Raw genomic sequence first — 18909 nt, 5'->3', positions numbered from 1 at the left:
AAAAAAAAAAAAAAGATAAAAGAGGTGAATACAAGAAATATTCAAGGAAATAGATAGCTTAAAGAAAAAACAAACATTCAGGAAACTTTGGACACACTTTTAGAAATGTGAAATGCTCTGGAAAGTCTCAGCAATAGAATTGATCAGGGAGGGTTCCTTCTTTATCTATCTTTTGACACTATTCCACAAGATAGATAAAGAAGGAACCCTCCCTAATTCGTTCTATGAATCCAGCATCACCCTAATACCAAAACCAGGAAAGGACATAACCAAAAAAGAAAACTACATACTGACATTTTGATGAACATAGATGCTAAAATCCTTAACAAAATACTAGTGAGCCAAATCCAACAACATATCAAAAAGATAATCCACCATGATCAAGTAGGTTTCATACCAGGGATGCAGGGATGGTTTAACATACACAAGTCAATAAATGTAATACACCATATAAACAGAATTAAAAGCAAAAATCATATGATATCTCAATAGATGCAGAAAAAGCATTAGACAAAATCCAGCATCCCTTTATGATTAAAACTCTCAGCAAAACAGGGATACAAGGGACATACCTTAATGTAATAAAAGCCATCTATGACAAACCCAAAGCCAACATATTGCTGAATGGGGAAAAGTTGAAAGCATTCCCTCTGAGAACTGGAACAAGGGAAGGATGCCCACTCTCACCACTCCTCTTCAACATAGTACTGGAAGTCATAGCCAAGAGCAATCAGACAAGAGAAAGAAATAAAGGGCATGCAAATCGGTAAAGAGGAAGTCAAACTGTCACCGTTTGCTGACGATATGATCCTTTACCTTGAAAACCCTAAGGACTCCTCCAGAAAACTCCTAGAACTGATAAAAGAACTCAACAAAGCCTCCAGATACAAGATTGATGTACACACTCAGTAGCTCTTCTATACACCAACAACAACCAAGCAGAGGATCAAATTAAGAACTCAACCCCTTTTACAATAGCTACCAAAAAAAAAATCTTGAATATACCTAACAAAGGAGTTGAAGGACCTCTACAAGGAAAACTACAAAACACTGCTGAAAGAAATAATAGATGATACAAACAAATGGAAACACATCCCATGCTCATGGATGGGTAGAATTAATATTGTGAAAATAACCATACTGCCAAAAGCAGCCTACAAATTCAATGCAGTCTTCATCAGAACACTTCCATCATTTTTCACAGAATTAGAAAAAACAATTCTAAAATTCGTATGGAACCAAAAAAGACCCTGCATGGCCAAAGCAAACTAAGCAAAAAGAGCAAATCTAGAGCCATCACACTACCTGATATCAAACTATACAATAAGGCCATAATCACCAAAACAGCGTGGTACTGGTCTAAAAATAGGCATATAGACCAGTGGAACAGAAAGAGAATCCAGAAATGAACCCAGATACTTATAGCCAACTGATCTTCAACAAAGCAAACAAAAATATAAAGTGGGAAAAGGACACCCTTTTCAACAAATGGTGCTGGGATAATTGGCTAGCCACATGTAGGAGAATAAAACTGGATCCTCATCTCTCACCTTACACAAAAATCAACTCAAAATGGATTAAGGACTTAAACCTAAGACCTGAAACTATAAAATTCTAGAAGATAACGTTGGAAAATCTTTCTAGACATTGGCTTAGGCAAGCATTTCATGATGAATAACCCAAAAACAAATGCAATAAAAACAAAGATAAATAGCTGGGACCTAAATAAACTAAAGCGCTTTTGCACAGCAAAAGAAACGCTCAGCAAAGTAAACAGACAACCCACAGACTGGGAGAAAATCTTCACAATCTGTACATCTGACAAAGGACTGATATCCAGAATCTACAATGAACTCAAACAAATCGGTAAGAACGAAGCAATCCCATCAAAAATTGGGCTAAGGACATGAATAGACAATTCTCAAATGGCCAAAAAACATATGAAAAAATGCTCAACATCACTAACAGTCAGGGAAGTGTAAATCAAAACCTGCAAGAATGGCTGTAATAATAAAATCAAAGAACAGTAGATGCTGGTGTGGATGCAATGAATAGCGAACACATCTACACTGTTGGTAGGAATGTAAACTAGTAAAGCCACTATGGAAAACAGTGTGGAGATTCCTTAAAGAGCTAAAAGTAGGGCCAGACACATGGTGGCTCTTGCCTGTAATCCCAGCACTTTGGGAGGCTGAGGCGGTTGCATCACCTAAGGTCAGAAGTTCGAGACCAGCATGACCAATATGGTGAAACCCCATCTCTACTTTTGTATGAAACTTTCGTATAAAAATTAGCTGGGCATGGTGACAGACGCCTGTAGTCCCAGCTACTCAGGAGGCTGAGACAGGAGAATTGCTTAAACCCAGGAGGTGGAGGTTGCAGTGAACTGAGATCATACCACTACACTCCAGCCTGGGAGACAGAGAGAGACTCTGTCTCAAAAATAAAACAAAACTGAACTGAAAGTAGAACTACTATTTGATCCAGCAATCCCACTACTGGGTAGTGGGATTGCTGGATCAAAGGTAGTGGGATTGCTGGATCAAATGGTAGTGCTAGAGAAAAAGAAGTCATTATTAGAAAAAGATACTTTCACATGCATGTTTATAGCAGCACAATTCACAATTGCAAAATCATGGAACCAACCCAAATGCCCATCAATCAACGAGTGGATAAAGAAACAGTTGTGTATATGTATATATATTATATATAGTATATACATAATAATATATAATATATACATATATTATATAATAATATATACATATATGTGTGTACTATAATATAATAAAATAATATATAATGTATAATATAATATATAATAATATATACATATATGTGATGGAATGCTATGCAGCCATGAAACGGAATGAGTTAACAGCATTTGCAGTGACCTGGATAAGATTGGAGACTATTATTCTAAGTGAAGTAACTCAGGAATGGAAAACCCAACATCGTATGTTCTCACTAATATGTGGGAGCTAAGCTATGAGAACACAAAGGCATAAAATGATATAATGGACTTTAGGAACTTGGGAGGAAGAGTGGGAAGGGGTGAGGAATAAAAGGCTACAAATATGGTGCAGTGTATACTGCTTGGGTGATAGGTGCACCAGAATCTCACAAATCACCACTAAAGAACTGTGTANGGAATGCTATGCAGCCATGAAACGGAATGAGTTAACAGCATTTGCAGTGACCTGGATAAGATTGGAGACTATTATTCTAAGTGAAGTAACTCAGGAATGGAAAACCCAACATCGTATGTTCTCACTAATATGTGGGAGCTAAGCTATGAGAACACAAAGGCATAAAATGATATAATGGACTTTAGGAACTTGGGAGGAAGAGTGGGAAGGGGTGAGGAATAAAAGGCTACAAATATGGTGCAGTGTATACTGCTTGGGTGATAGGTGCACCAGAATCTCACAAATCACCACTAAAGAACTGTGTAACCAAATACTACCTGTACCCCAATAACTTATGGAAAAAATAATAAAATAAAATAAATTATCAATAAATAAAGAAAATAATGAAAGTGTGCAGCAAAAGGTATAGAAAGTTCCTTTAAACTGACTTACTTTGATATTATCACTGAATATTCACGATGTGTTCATTATATATAGATAAAGAATGTACTAGGAAGTCTAAACAGCAGAGATCTGAATTAATAGGTAGGATGTAGTCAGCATCTATGCTAACTCACATTTAAAAGGTTTTTCATTACCTCGAAACAGAATAAAATATAGTTATTATCCATGGTAATCAAAAATATAGCTAGCATAATGGATAAGTAATCCCTGAACGTCACATAGGTCGTGGTTTACCTACCATCACGTAAACCTGCCCAGAGCTGAAACCAAGGCACTGAACAGTCTCAGGTAACTTCTGCCCTCCTTTCTTCTCATCATCCCTTGATTGGAAAAACAAAGTTCAAGTGGCTTCTAGGAAATTTGTGGATAAGCAATATGCTGCATAGTGACAACACAGAAGATACAAGTGTCTGGAGAAGCCAGCTTGATATTTTTCACAATTATTGTAGAACACGCTGTCAGAAGGAGACCACCTATTGAAAACTTTTCTTAGTTATAAGTTGATTCATAACATTTAGAATTTGAAGCAGCGTGTAGGCAACGATTTGTAAACCACCACCTAAGGAGGGAGACATTGGAAATCATCATTTGGGGTACTGTTCATGTGATCTATAAAACTGACTGGAGAATATTTACAGGATCAACACATTTCATTTCATCCAAAGGTGACAGTAGGTCCTGACTTTATGTATCAGTTTCTACTAACTTTGAACATCAATCCCTCAGACCACTCCATTTCCCAACAGCAAATATTTAACCAACATCATCAATGTCTCAAGTATAAGTGTTTAAACAAGGCACATAGTGTATATTCAAGCACAGTGGTATTTAATACAATATTACTGAGGAACATTTTGGGTCTCAGTAAATAATGAATACAAAGGTAACTATGCTCAAAGAAATTTACAAATAGTTCCTGTCTCAGAGATGGTACAATTTTTGTGCTTGTCAAATGAAAACAGTAATACTGATTCAGTTCTTTTTACTCTTTGTGAAACAGTAGCTAGCAAAGGTTTATTTTTTTTTTTCCTTGGGTGATATTTCTAGATGAAGTGAAGTGCCTGAAAATTTATTTTAATTTATTTGCAAAGCCGAATTCAGCACCATGATTCATTGTAACTGCTTCAGAACACCATGTGAGAATAAAAAATAAAAACTCAGTAGAAAGGAAAATTCAAAGCACGCTGTTGGTTAGAATCAATTTTTTTTTTGCAAGCATAGCACTTCAATCTCAAAAGTGTTTGAAAGCCTCCAAAGCTTATAATGGTGTTGATACATATATTTTTTCCTCTCTGAAAATAACAGTCCAAGAGATAATGAAACCATAATTTTAAAATATTGCAACTGATATAAAATGGCTACATGTGTGATTCTGAAACACCGTATATGAGCACTGTCTGTAAAATAATCATGTATTAAACACACGGAGTAAGGAGAAAGAATTTTTTAAAAGGGAAGGCAAAGCAAGGAAATACTCAATATTGTGAAATAGCACTCTATTCAAATCAACGGTTCATTAATCCAACTTGAATAAACTTCATTCCCTCCCACATCTTAATCAAGACAGCCATGAAAGGATAGAAACCTGGAGATGGAGTTAAGAGTCAGTGAATTTAGCAAAGCCAATTTGTTCCTTTATATAAGAAATTACATCAATATCAAATGCCTTTTCTTTTCATTTTTTGAGATGGAGTTTTGCACTGTCACCCAAGCTGGAGTGCAGTGGTGTGATTTCAGCTCACTGCAACCTCCACCTCCCAGGTTCAAACAATTCTCCTGCCTCAGCCTCCCGAGTAGCTGGGATTACAGGCACCTGCCACCACGCCTGGCTAATTTTGTATTTTGTAGAGACAGGGTTTTACCATGTTGGCCTGGCTAGTCTTGAACTCCTGACCTCAGTTGATCCGCCCGACTCGGCATCCCAAAGTGCTGGGATTACAGGCGTGAGGCACCATACGGGCATATCAAAGGCCTTTTCTATCACACAGGTGTGCAATTTTAAACCCTTTTAGTATAGTCTTTAGATGATTATGGAAAAATTGTATCTCTCAATTTGTACATGCATACCTGTAAATGCATTACACAGTATATTTACCTGCAGCTGGCATACATTGGGTGAAATGGGGAGAGCTAACACTTATTTTTAAGTTTGGTTTTCTTTCTCATTTATCAAAGGGTTAAAATAAGGTTCCAGTGGTAGGTATGGTTGAATACAAAGGGTTTTGTTTGTTTGTTTGTTTTTTATGGATTCTCTCCAGTGTTTTTGTAAGTTCTTGGGAGTCTTCCAAAACATTAGTTGGAAATCAGTATGACAGTTCTAAGTCTCTTGTTTTATTAATGGGAAGACTGGAGGTTAAATTACTTACTAAATACTGTGTAATTTGCAGATGAGCTTCTGAGACCAGCATCAGCGTCCTACTTTGCCACACTGAAGAAACTTATTTTGACCTTTATTCTTGTGCCAGCAAGACTTTCACTAGTTATATTTCCCTTTAGTTTAAAAATATGTAATTGCCCTTTTAAGAGTTGGATTTAATTCTTCATGCAACACACTCTGTAATATAAAACAAAAATGAACATTTATCTTTTAAAAATTAGTATCATTGTGGACCTGCTGCTTTTGTTTCTTCTCCCCTTCGATACCTTCAGGAAACATTTCACAGTGAAATATTTCAAACTGTTTTTCAAAATCCTTTATTGTGACGTAATTGGTTTATAAATTTAGACTTGTTTGAAATTCTAAAACCATAAGGAATGTATTAAAAGCCACACTCAGAAGAAAATCAATAAATGCATACAAAATATTTTAAATAACCTAAATCTATGTATAGTTTTTGTTCTCTGTACAAACACACGTGTATATGTATATATGTATATGTAGACAAATATGTATATGTAGACAAATATATGTAGAACAAATATATGTAGACAAATTACAGACTAAAATGTAAGTTAAATGATAATAAACTAGAAAATTTGCAATACATATGAAGATTTATTTTCTTGATTTGCAGAGAGCTTACACAAAACAATGACAAAGTAAAATAATATACATATACACACATATCCATATATACACACACATATTTATGCAGATTCCAGAAAAATAAGTATTAAAGAGAATACCATAATGAAAAGACATGATAGTACACAAAACAGATTCTTTAATTTAAGAAGATGAAAAATGATTTTATACCACTTGGTATCAAAGTATTCACTATCTGTACTACATACTGACGTATGTAAAATTAAAAATCCTGCTAGTGATCAGGATTGGGAATGATCCAGCAGATTCAACAGGGAGACAACTCTAAGTAGGTTTGGAAAGAGTAAATTTATGATATAAAAGACTTTACATAGAAATCACTTTACATAAAAATGTAGTGATATGCAAAGTTTTTTCCTAGAAACTGCTTTAAAATGCTTAAGGCATTTAAAAGAGAAAACTAGAATTGAGATGTCTAAAGATTATATATATTTAGAAAAATGTATTAGTGATTCTAAAAATAGAGGGCTTTTACTAGCTAGTTCAATATGTGTATGTGTACACACCCATACACAGAAGCTAGTATGCATACATATATTGCATCTGTAAATTTCTTTGTATAAATGTATATTACTCTAACTTAGATATTTATATTGGTATAATTATATGCAAGATTGACGTTCACAGAATAAAACATGAAATCTTGTAACAGCACTTGGAATTTTTAATTTTTGAGATACCCCATTGCCCATGGTTAGAAATCACTTCATGTGGATCTGCATTAATTTTGTAAACAAGGCTTTTAATTTGCTTTAGAATTTTTGATATACATTTAAATTGTTGCTCAAAGCAGATTTACATAAAACCTTTGAACTTCTCTGAATTAAAACATACCCTTGGAAGTAAATTAGGACATGTGAGAGCTCTTATTGACCAACTTTCAGAGTAGGTGTGTGGGTTTATATTTCTTTGAGTGTTTTGTCATTTCTAAATTAAAATATTCCTAGATTAGAATTTTACATTTCAAGAGTTTTAATGAGCAACTTTTAGTCAAAAAAATCACAGCCAATAATTTTTAGGTAGACATGGTCTTCTTGGAGTTATTTTAATAAACTATACTCATTTATAGTGAACACCTTTCTATGTAGTATCCAACTCACTGATTGTGCAAGCTCCTGAGTCAAGCAATCATGTGAAAATACTCATATTGTTTAATTATTGAAGGGGTAAAATAGTAATTTTATTGATGGCATTTGAAATTTAATAAGATTTCTGCAAAATATTTTGGAAGCCTTAAAATATATACTATATCATTGTTTTCAGAGGGTGGAAGTTTTAGGAGTTGCTGCTTTTGAATGTCTTCATTGCTTAACATATTATTTTCTATTATATGTTTTAACAATGAACACATTTAAATGATTCTTTATAAATGCAGGTCACTTATATTTCACATTTAAAATTTTCAAGGAAACGGTCCAAGGCAAAGGTGTCTTTTATTACTTCCTCGCTACCTGTTACTGCTATGCAACAATTTACATCACTTTTTAAAAATTATTTTTCTTCATTTAAGGCAATTCCATCCTTCCAATAGCTCAGGTCAGAATCCTTGTGGTCGTCCTTGATGCCTGTTTCTCTGTCATACCGTACGTTAAATTTGTCTGCATAATCTGTCAGCAATGTGTCATAATATCCTGGAAACCAACCACTCTCAGAAACCAGCCTTGCCTGCAGCCCACAGTGTCAGTAGCCTTGTCTTTGCCTGCCTCACTAGACTCCTAACATCCAACCTTGACTTTTCTCTTGCTCCCGTCAGTTTCTTCTCAGCACGACCACCAGAGTGGTTCTGCAAATATACAAACTAACTCTTCACACTCTCTTGTGTCTGCCCGTTTCATTCAGGGTCTTGCATGGCTCATGAAGCTCTCAGGGTGCCCCCAACACCATCTCCCACCTCTTCTTGACTCTCCCACCTGCTCTCTCTGGTCCAGCCACAACTCTCTCTGGCCTTGCTACTATTCTTTGGATACTCCAAACATGTTGTCACTTGAGGCCCTTGGACCTGGCTCTTTCATCTAACATGAATGCCTTTTCCCAGAAAGAATCAAGTTTGTAATACATCCTAGTATGTCCACAAGATTTAGAATTTTAACACCACCTCCAAGAATCCCACACCGTATTTTTTAAACACCTGACTCTGCTTTGCTGTTCTCATAATTCATATAGTATTTATCAATGTCTTATATCTTATGTGATATATTTATTTGCTTTTATTTGTAATCTATCTTTCTTTTTAATGATACGTGCTACCGTGAGGTTAAGAAATCACCAATACTCCCAAAGCACAGTACCGCATATACAGTATGTGCTGAATAGATATTTGAATAAATACATTTCAGTGTCTTTATCTTAATATTCACTGGAAATTCTATTTAGTAACAGCACTCTACATATCATCATGATAAGATAGTAAACCTAAATGACTTTGGATGTTAGATATAAAAATACTAATTTTTTCTCAATAGAACTTTGACAGAGTAATGATTAAATACCAACTGGAATATTAAGGGCAGCTTACAGCTTAAGGTCACTTACACAATAGCTAGCCTTGTTTTATATATTGCAGGGGCTTATTGAGTCAATGGAAGAGATAGAAAGGCTCACTAGCATGAAATATGGTCTTATGAAGTTCTCACAAAGACACAGACGTGGCCAGAAGAGGATTCTTGTAACTTTGGATCAAGCTGTAAATTAATTAGAAAATTAATTTAACATTTCTAGAATGGGAGAATGGACGTGATTTATAAAACAATGAATGCAGTTATTTCAGGCAGAGGCTAGACATTATGGAAAGGTACAAAAATGGTAAGTCTGGGGATCTTCATGAACTAGAGGATGTGAATTGATGAGGAATGGGAAGTGAGTGTCCTTAGACAAGAAATGGTCAGTTTGTGATATATTTTTTTCAGCCATGACAAGGTTTTCTCTGATGTGTTTAAAGATCATGAATGTTGCAATGTTAAGACTAAGTAACTGAAAAAATTGCTAATTCTTATATGTAATTATACTTTAAGTTTTTAGTACATGTTTCTGAGTCAAATTGATATTAATAATTTTAAAATACCATAATTATAGGAGTAATTTGTTATACTAAATATTTTGATACATGAGTTTAAATTGTATTTTCAATATAATTAATTTGTATAACGTGTATTATATAAATAAAGTCACAATTATGGGTGTATCTTAAATATTAAGACAAGTCATTCATGTGATTTATATGAGACTAAATAAATAATTTATACATCATCGTGTATATCTGATGAGTCTAATCCCTAGGTAATGTAATGTTAGATAAAATTATCGTTCTGCTTGCAATTCTAAATTTAAGTTAAACTTAGGGAAAAAGCAGAGGTCACTTTGAATTGGTTTTGGGTACATGGTTTTGAGTAAGTAAAACTATCTAAGGGATCATACATTTCTTGTACATGAGAGAAAAGTTAATGCATTTACTATTCATATGGCATAAAAATAACTTTATTCATATTGCAATAAAGTATTTTTCTTTAGAATATTACAATAGTCAAGCATTACATCTCTTTCTATAAATAAGGTGTAAATATTTTCAGTCAGTGAAAGTCATCACTTCTATTTGGAACAAAATTCCCAAGAATAAACTTTATATTAAATTTTCATCATTAAAAAATGGCCTATTTCTGTAGAGATTATCAAACATTAAGATGGCATAATTCAAAATAAACAACTTTCCTAATGGAAACCTGACTACAGTACTAGGTGTTATCTCTATTTATAATTTATGGTTTGCTTCTTTTAATTTTCTCTTTTGCTTCTGAGGGAATTTAAAAAGCATTTAAAATTAGCTTCTAGCTTTCAATAGCAGCTCGAAGGACATGTGTGCGGATAGCATTGGTATCAATTAAAATTCTGATCATTTCTTTTTTGCCCCTAAGAGTAAGATCAGCATATTTAGAATGGGAATAAAAAGGCAAAGCTAAACAATATTCTAGCCATTTTCCTCAAAATTGAAATTGCAAGAAATTAAACAGGAGTTTAAGTAACACATTGTTTTGAGCCTTTTTAGGTAAGTTCTGAGAGTAATGCTCTTGAAAAGTAGTGGTTCAGGTTTGCTTGCTGTGAATGAGGTTTAGTTTTCAGAACTTCATTCAATAGTAATTTAATTACTAAGATAGGCTAATGTTAGCCTTGGGACATAATGTTTGTGCAAAGTATTTATTTACTGTTTTCCTGAAACTTATTTGAAAACAAAACCTTGCTATGCCTCTTCTCACAAGCCTCTCATCCTAGATTGTTCCTGTATTCATGGCTAAAAGCTCTATGAACATTTACTGTAAAAATTCATTCTTCTGCAATTGCCAAGGAGGAATTTCAATTGCACATGATACCCAAAGCCAGTTCATCTCAAGAAAGGTATGGGGAGAATGAGAGGAAAGGCAGTTAGGTCATTAAAAATTGATTGTATTACTCTTGCCATTTGTTTATGACAGTATGTGCTAAAGTTGTTCTGTACTTTTCTTCAGACATAAAGATTAATTTTAATGGAATAGAATATCAATCTATTAATTATAAATTTATAATTTAATTTATTTATGTCTGTCTCTTTTTTTGTCTCTCAGTGGTTGATTAATTCATGTTAATATACTGTGGGCCATAAAGTATGCATTTAAAAGTTGGATACTGTTCACTGTATAAGTTGGATAGAGAAAATTGAATAATATATAAATTTAGCTAGTGGAAATTGATGACAGAAAAGTATTAAAAAAACACTTGCAGCCTTAATAAACTACCCATCAACAATGATGATGACTTCTCACTCATGCTAGAGGTGATAAACGTGCAGATGTATAAATGAGAGATGAGCTGACAATGAACAGACTTAGAAATTAACAGCATTCTAGGTTATTACAGAGAATAGTTGTCAAGCCCAATGGACACTCTAAATTTTTCAATTAAGATCAAGCTATTAGAAACGACTTACTGGAAGGTAGTAACTCAACTTCTAAAAAAAGTAGTATCCTCTAGGAAATCTCCTTTAAAGAAAGCCAGAGGCAGAAGGAAGGCATTAATATATTAGTGATTAATATTATAGATTCGGATGACTTCAAAATGTCATTCATAGCTCAGTTTTTTAAAAGTATGACTTAAGTATTGAAATCTAGAATAAGCTGCTGTTAGTCCAAATGTTGGTTAAATAAGTCTTAAGCAGGAAAAAAAGTGACACATTAAGAATTGGCTGAAGAGTGATTAACAAAAACGTACTTGCCAAGACACGAGTAGGCTTAAGGTGATCCTACAAAGGATGCTAATGTACTTTGGGATGCAGGAAACTTTAATTCAGTTGGATGCTGGTTCGTGTTTATCAGCTGGCTCTGGTGACAGGGAGTGGGCTCTGATTTATAACATGTGCCAATTTCTGCTATGTAAATATTCCCGCTGTGGCTGATTTTAGACTGTGTTTAACAATCACCTCATAAAATTCCTGACAATTTGACAATTGCATCTTATAAGCCACTGGAGTCAGTTCTTGCACAGCACTGGCCAGAAGGGGCAGAGGGAGGGAGCTCTCCTAGTGACTGATGACTCACATTTTGCAATTTAGAAAGTGAGGTTTCAATCCTGACTTTGCTGATCATTTGCCTTGCAACTTTGGACAAGTTATGCATATTTACTGAGCTTAAGTTTTGTCACCAGTAAAATGGTACTAATGGCATTACTAACATCATAAAGTTAGTGTAATGATTAAATAAGGTGATGCATGTAAAACATTTAGAAGAATATCTGACAAAGAGTAATTTCTTAACAAGTAGTATTTATTGCCCATTTATTGCCCATACATGCAAGGCTCCATTTATTATCATGAGAATTATAGCTATTACATTTTTAATGCTTTTGCTTGAGGTATGCCTACAATTTTATTTCTGTTAATCACAGACCGCTCTTAAAAAGTAAATTCTCACTGACTTGAAGGTGAAGTACATACCAATTTTAGTTTCCCAAAGCTCATATAGTTTAATGTTAGTATTTTTAATTGTCATCCTGTGTATGAAAGCAAACAATAACACTCTATTTTTAAGAATACAATGATGAGTGACAGCCTATGGTATACCCCATTGTTTTTCACTTTTATTCTGTCATTTGTTTTCTTTTTGTTTCAGTGTAACATTTCTCCACAACTTTGCACCTTTGTCTTCTCAAGTTTGGAATTATAACCTCTCCAATCACTTGTCCTTATAATGTATCAACAAATAACTTGCACTCACAATATCTGTTCTAATTCTCAACATCGTCTTTCTGAAGTAAACACTACATTTGGATGTGGATATTGTGGTTCATGGAAGTTAAGTATTTTGCCCAAATGATACATGTAATAGTGACAGATCTGGAATCTGAATTCAGGCCAGTTAGATACCAAGTTAGTGATGTATTCAGGAGGCAAAATGATACAACCGAGCAGGAGAAGAGAGGACTTTTGTTGGGAACCATTAGCTCAGGAAGCATGGGTTGAGGCAGAAGAGATGTTAAAACTACAGCCCAGTGGAGAATCAGTTAAAGTCATTTGTGTTAAGGAAAACTACAACTCAGAGTAAGTCTTTGGACTGATGAACTACTAACCACAGGGAGTTGAAGGATGACTTTGCTTTTTGTCAAGCAGAACTTCCAGAGCAAATGAGAACATATACAATGGTCATGACCCTGTTGAAATGGTCTTAGAAGAGTTTCCTTATTATTTTTATTTTATTTTATTTTGAGGTGGAGTCTCACTCTGTTGCCAGGCTAGCGTGCAGTGGCACAATCTCAGCTCATTGCAACCTCTGCCTCTCAGGTCCAAGCGATTCTTCTGCCTCGGCCTCCAAAGTAGCTGGGACTACAGGTGTGTGTCACCACGCCCAGCTAATTTTTATATTTTTAGTAGAGATGAGGTTTCACCATGTTGGCCAGGATGGTCTCAATCTCTTGACTTTGTGATCAGCCCACCTCGGCCTCCCAAAGTGCTGTGATTACAGACATGAGCCACCAAGCCTGGCCAAGTTTTATTTTGAAACATTTCTTTCCTCTTGGAATAAATGCAGAGACCAGCTGTATTAGGGAATTCTGCTGAGAGTCTTCTACTGGGGACCTGTGATAGGGGAAGACAAATTGGATTGGATCAGGAAAGGATTCAGGTTTAGTTCACAATATTTGATAGAGAAACCATTTGATGTTTTCCAATAATGGACCAGTCCTAATTTCTGAGGTCTAATCAGTTACTTTGTTCCACTTTAGATAAACTTTATTGTCCCCTGTGGAGAATGTTCATAGAAATGACTTTAGTCTGTGTGAGATGACATTTAATTTGTACTTGCAAAACTGCTTTAAAGTCTAAATTTGACATGTGCTCCTCGGGAGAGTAATTTAGGTATAGCGTGCAGAGGTTTAATAAAAATAAATCAAAACACACACTTTCTTACAAATATATTTTTAAAAATCCAATGACTGTGTTCAATGATGCTTAGAAAATAATGTGTGCACTTTATTACATTGATGTACCTTAAAATTTAGTGAAACATCAAAGATAAGATGGATCCAATTAAATAAAATCAGAACCAAACATAATACCACACTATTTTTATGGTCAATGTTAGAATGTATGAACGGTCGTTGTTTTAATATTTAACACAGACAAGTTTTGGTATAGACTCTTGTTCTGTACTAAGAGATGTATCCAGCTCGAATTACCACTCAATTGATGATATCGATACACAATCATTAAAAAGTTTAACCAAAAGATTTTTGTGGCCTGTATCAGTGCAGTTTTTGAAACAGCATGCCTCTAGATAGTAAAGAAGCTCAGTGAAGTAACACAATGTAGAAAAGCAAAAATAATAAATCCCACTGAATACACCAATAAAACTGATTATTCTTAGAAATCATACAGTATAACAACTTGACCTTATTGTAAGTCATTGTATAGTGTGTTATTGTATAACTTATATTAATGTATTATAAATTCTACAATACATTTGTTACCTTATTGTAACAAATAATGATATATAAAATCTTGCATAGGGAAGTGTGCTGAGGTGGTGGCTGAGAATATAATCTCTAGCGCGAGAGTTGACCTCTCTTTTAGTTTACTTTCCTTTAAAATAGTGACAACAATAGTACTTCTCTGGTAGGGCTAAGAAAGGGATTAAATGAGACAACAGATAAACAGTACTTAGAACACTGCAAGCAAGGTACAGCCTGAGTTCAATAAATATCACCAATATTATTCAATTCTCTTAAGAAGTACTTACTTTTAGGGGTACTTTCCAAGACACGTGCTAGCTATTTGTGGAAATTTGGTACAAATAATGATTTAAATATGGTAAAGTGTATGTGATATTTTCCTTTTCCTCCACTTGCTTGTACAGCATTTATTTATTGTATTCACAGGATGTAGCTAATTTTTAAAACCCAAGGGGTGTATTATTAGTTATACCACTGAATAGAGTTGCAAAGGAGTCCATAAATACACACAGAAGAATTGCTCTCCAACACTAATCATCATGTATAAAATACTATAGGAGATGCTCTCATACTTTGAGGTCATAATTTATCTTGTAGTATATCTGGGACCTGTTTTACAGTTGTTGACCTTCTAGCTTATTATAGCCTACTATGTAACTACTTGTCATTATTATGTGATTACACTGATGATGTGATTAGAAGGAGCCAGACAGCCTCAGAGATGCTGTGGCAGCAATGATTAAAAGTAATTTTCTTGATGATAGGGGAAAAAAAGTCTTGTCTGATTTCTAATGTAATTGGAAAGCATGAGATGACAATTTATGTGAATTATTATATCATACTAATGAGAAAATGTATATTTACGTATTTTTAAGGATACTATCTTGTTTTCTCTAATCATAGAGAAAAATATTGACTTTCAGTCTTCACACATATGTTTGCTCATAGTTCACACAAAACCCAATAGTTGCGAAGATAATCACAGAAGGATCACACCTCTGGGAACTGTCAAAATGCAGAGTCTTAGGGTCTGCTCTCTTTCTGGCAGCCCTGTTGTTTGCATAGGTCACAGGCAAACTCACCAGCACATCTAAGATACTTTATTCTCTGTATTCAACAACCACTCATTTTTTCTGTGTGTGACTAAATTTTGTCGTGACTCTGACTGTTCAAAAAATCATATGAAATTAAAGAAAGATAAGTACAAGAAAGCAAGTCTGAAAAATATTCCCCTGTTAGATAATGTTTGCAGTAGAACCCTGCCAACCAAATCATGATAAACGCAATCCATTAGCAATTAAGAGACCCAAGATTACCCAATGCCCTACATTCATCAGGCCATACATTATCTGATCTGGCTGGTACACCTTGACTCCTTTATAGAGTAATAATTCTCACTCCAATGCTCTCAGCCTCCATGTCATTGAAGTTGCACAGGAACTATAAGTTTTGTCTCATTTTTCTGACCAAACTCCCAATCTCTCAACTCAAAACCATTCCAGCTATCCATCTTTTTCGTTCCACATTCTGACTCCTGCAAACTGTTAGATTAAATCATGCATTTGAGCAGATTGCTGTCATCACACTTTCTAGGAACCCAGTGGCAGCTGGGCTCCAGTGCAGCTCGGCAATATTGCTGTGTCCGTTGGTCATCACCTGTGCTGCTCATCGTAGCAGCTATTTCAATTCTTTATTATTCCCCTCACAAGAAACTACTCTACCAGCAATAACTTTTCTCTGCAGATAGTTTCTCCTCTTCCTTCACAGATAAAATTGGGTCTTTTAACCTATAATTAAAACATTTGCCTTTCTACTCACTCTCACACAGCCTGTGTGTATATTCTAGTATGTCCCATTAAATATAGATCCTTCTTCTGACCTAATGTCTCTCTTTAGCTACTGTTTTATCTTTTTCCTTCATTTTATAGCAAAGCTGTTTACTCTATGGCTTAAATTAACTAATGTAGTTAGCATCTCATTTAAAATTTTAATTTATAGTAAACAGACTTCTACGCCCATCAACTTCACTGGAAATTTTCTGGCTAAGTTCTTCAATTACTTTCTAAATGTCTTAGCCAAGGAATTCTGTGCAATTCTTATTTTACTTGAAGTCTCTATAGCCCTTATATTTATTCTTAGAGATATAAGTTATTTGTGTCTCTACTCTGAAGATTATACTTTCCAGCGTAGAAACTTTTCCCTTTATAAAAAAGGAAAAATACATGCATCTTCGCACCTCCCATGTTAAAGGAATGTTTAACATTTTCATAGATTTCTTTCAGTGATTTTTCTATGCATATATATGCATTTTATACATGTGAACGTTGTGCTATTTTGTGTAACCTATCATAAATATTTTCTCACACATTAAATCATCTTAAAATGAGATTTTAAGGCTGTACAATATTCATTATATGAACAAAACACATTATTTAATTCTTTCATAGTTATTAGAAATTTCAGTTTTACCTTATTTTACCTTTATTGTGGTATAACACTTTGCTTTTTTAAGAACTATATATTTTTCCCTTACTTTTTAGTTCCTGTGGCCAGTAGAGCAGTGATCAGTTGTCCCAAAAGGAAACAAAAAAGTCGTTCTCATAGCATTTGCTAGTTTCTCTGGTGTAAATAATTCCACCATGGTCAATTTCATATTACCAACATCATGCCACTAAGTGAAGAGATGGAGTGATCTCTCAATCTGCCAATCAAAGCTGGGGCCAGCGCACCACTGCCAGTGGTCCTTCTGCTCCTGTTCAGGCACCAGAGCTTTCTATGTTTACTGTCTCAAAATTAGAACCATCCCCCCACCAAAAAGCAAGATATTTTGGCTTTGAGAATCCAGTTAGGACCTGGTAAAAAATAATCAAGTCTCTTTGATGGTACGGGGGTTGAGCTGGGTGTATGCTGTCAGGACATTAATAGGGCTTTATAGATTTTCTAGCAGCTCAGCATGATACATACCAAAAATAATTTCCAATTTGCCCTGGAGGGCAAAGATAGGGGGGTGGACACACTGAAATGATCCTTTGGGGACTTAGGGAAATGGCACTGCTCTAGACAAATAACTATAGACTGGCATGGAATATGGGCATCTCAGAAGATGCTGGCAGGAATAGCTAGCAGTGACCCCTTATACATAACTTCTCTTTTCAACATATTGGTGCTTAAAACTTAGATAAGTCACTTAGGGAAGTTATAGGAGTGGGGAGCTAGGGGGAGATGAGATTAAATCAAATCAACTTTGCAATGCCTGGAAGAACGGAAGCTCAAAAAAGAAAGTTCAATTTCAGAAAAAAAAAAGTTGAATTACCTGTGCACTTGAATTCAGAAAATGAGCTTTCTATTCACCAATTTCTATAACGCTTCTATGTGTACTCTGATAAATAAATGTTCTTCTGTATCTCTAATTAATTAAAAAAAATCAACTCCTAGCAAAGCAACTGTAGGGTCAAAAAAAAAGAACAATTTTAAGGTTCTAGAAATTATGAAAAACTGCCTCACAGAAATCTCATAGCAATTTATAGGGTAAACAACCTTGAATGGATCCAGCAATCTTCCAACTTCATACCCCACCAACCCCACCTTCCCAAAAGCAGCTAGGGAATGCTGATACTGAGACAGATAACCTGGGGTATCCAACCATCTTCTGGAAGGTTTGCATTTAACGGTATTTATGCATGTGCAGTCAGAAATATATATTACATTCTTGAGAAAACTAAAAATTCTCTTTGCTGGAGCTGTCTGTCATGTATCTCCTCTAATGGTAACTGTTACTTTTTACTTTGTAGTCAAAGATTTCCTGAAATTCATGAAGTATGTGGTCAGTGGTATCTTCTGAGGCAGGGGAGGTGACTGGGCCACTTTTGCAGGGGAGGGATTAATGATGTTCTCATCCTTCCTCATAGGCCTAGCTTCATCAATGTCCAGCCTCCAGAGGGCCTTCCCAGGAGGGTATAGGTTAATACAAGCAAGTGGTGGTCTGCATAGCTGAGCAGAATCTGCTATGTTTCTGATAAATTGTGAAGAGTCACAGACCTTTGTCTAATGAAGGGCCTCAAGCTCCTACTGGTAAGAATTTGACCTTTTATTCAAATTAAAATGGGAAACCTCTGCAAGGTTTGAAAATTGATAATGAGATTATGGGATTTGTGGGTTTAATTTTATTTTATTTATTTATTTATTTATTTATTTATTTATTTATTTATTTATTTATTTTTGAGACAAGGTCTCGCTTTGTTGCCCAGGCTGGAGTGCAGTGGCACGATCTCAGCTCACTGCAACCTCCGCCTCCAAGGTTTAAGC

The 18909-nt window shown here is 34.9% G+C and overlaps 1 long non-coding RNA gene across 1 annotated transcript in view; it reads left to right on the top strand.

The window, feature by feature from the left end:
* LOC108527387 (uncharacterized) overlaps nt 1–18662 on the top strand; it is a 112485-nt gene extending 93823 nt beyond the window's left edge. The window contains exon 3 of the long non-coding RNA XR_001884789.1: nt 18513–18662. This is a non-coding gene — a long non-coding RNA (uncharacterized LOC108527387). The remainder of the gene's footprint in view (nt 1–18512) is intronic.
* The last annotated feature ends 247 nt before the right edge of the window (nt 18663–18909 follow it).

Source organism: Rhinopithecus bieti, unplaced genomic scaffold, assembly GCF_001698545.2.
Source record: "Rhinopithecus bieti isolate Rb0 unplaced genomic scaffold, ASM169854v2 scaffold_2574, whole genome shotgun sequence".
Classification (NCBI taxonomy): domain Eukaryota; kingdom Metazoa; phylum Chordata; class Mammalia; order Primates; family Cercopithecidae; genus Rhinopithecus; species Rhinopithecus bieti.
Note: the sequence above shows the minus strand (reverse complement) of the source record. Positions and strands in the feature narration are given on the sequence as shown.